Raw genomic sequence first — 1,906 nt, forward strand, 5'->3', positions numbered from 1 at the left:
AAAATAAAATAAACCAAAATATGGCATTCCCCCAACCCCTAATAATACCTCTCGACGCCGCAGACATGATAAACACAGAACCAGAATCGGACACACCAACCTCACTCATAAATTAATATATGTAATAAGACATGGAGAACAGCACTACTGCAGCCAATGTGATGAAACCTCACAGTAGAACACATGCAGTCTTAGATCGCATCTGCAAGAACCATCCTCAAGCGTAGAGGCGTAGGGTCGTCGTCAGTGGCGGATTTAAGGGTTCAAAGAAAGTCGGCCAATCAATAAGAGGGGCCTCCTACAAAATTTATCAGTTACATACTTACCCCCATTTCAAAAACCGATCGCCTCGTTTGCGAGAAATAATATCAACCAATATTCAATTTTATAGTAACAATTAATCTTCTAATAAAAAAAAAAAAAAATGTTTTAGTTTTTATTTATTTTTACAAATAAAACAAAATTAAACGCAGGTATATAAAATGCCTGTGTAGAATGTAGATAATAATTAAAATGTAGCTTGACAAAAAACCAATTCAAATATAAAAAAAAGTGAAGCCATAAAATTATACATAATATTATAAAGGCTTAATTTGAGTTACACACTTTTAAATTTTATACTACACACTTCAATTATTGTACTACACGTAACTTTAAGAGCTGCCGTATACACAAAAGTCAATGATAAAATTACCATTTTATATTATAATTCACATAAACAATAATGATGTGTGTGTATGTTTGTGTAATTGACCGGTCGGCTGGGTTAGCGAGTGAATTGGTGGTTTGAAGGCAATTACTCGTTGCCTCTATTTATAATTTTATAATTCATTTAATAATAAGAAAACTTATTTTAAATTTCAATCAATGCTTTATAGATTATAGTAATAGTTATACCATAGTTAGAAACAATGTCCTAACCCGTTAAATGTATAAACATAATATAAAAAATATTGTGCAAACGCATTAAATTCACAGCCCTGTTTAACACATTTTTCACTATTTATATGTACCTACGTTGCGAATTTATCGTGAAATCGGTTTCCAATAAATCATAATTTACGCCACTGATTAAGTAATACAAAGATTATTATTAAACTTACAAAATTGTTGTTTTATTTTCATGCAATCATGAATTATATTATACATTAATTTATAATTATAAATAATCTTATTAGTGATCAATGGTAGTGAGTAAAATGTAGAATACCTAACTTAGATTTACGTAGGTATACCTAAAAGTACTTACTTCGATCTTTTCTACTTTATTTAATTATAATATTTTCTACTTTTGAAGTATTCCTATATATTTAAATTATTTTTTTTATTAAAACATTGGTAAATTAGATTCCAGTTTGCAATATACATTTTTGTTGGTTAAAATTTAAAAAAAAAACCAACTTTATAATTTAGGTGGGCCTCAGTACACAATTTAGGAGGGGGCCCCGTTGGCATTTGCCAACTAAACGACCGTTAAATCCGCCACTGGGTGACCGGACACTTTGGAATGGAAGAGTCCTAAAAATTCCATGTCCAACTTATAACATCAAATCATATCCAAGTCCTACTCCAAGGCATGGGTATACCCGAAACTTGTGTTCTTGGGAAACCTTTGTTTTCCCGTCATACCGATTACCGATAAATGCCATTTATCATAAATTACCTACATTATAAATTATTAATTTTGTTATCGTATATAGCGGTTATTTCTTATTATTATTTTTCATACGACGACCTATAATTGCACATACATATGTAGGTACAAAATATTATATTAGTATAGGTATTTAATTACGACCGCAACTTTGTGTATGTGAGTCGGAAAAAATTCTGAAAATCCAACCCAAGATTATATAATTTATATTAATATATAATTTTATATAATTTAATTTTTTGAAATATAATA

This window comes from Acyrthosiphon pisum, chromosome X, assembly GCF_005508785.2.
Source record: "Acyrthosiphon pisum isolate AL4f chromosome X, pea_aphid_22Mar2018_4r6ur, whole genome shotgun sequence".
NCBI lineage: Eukaryota > Metazoa > Arthropoda > Insecta > Hemiptera > Aphididae > Acyrthosiphon > Acyrthosiphon pisum.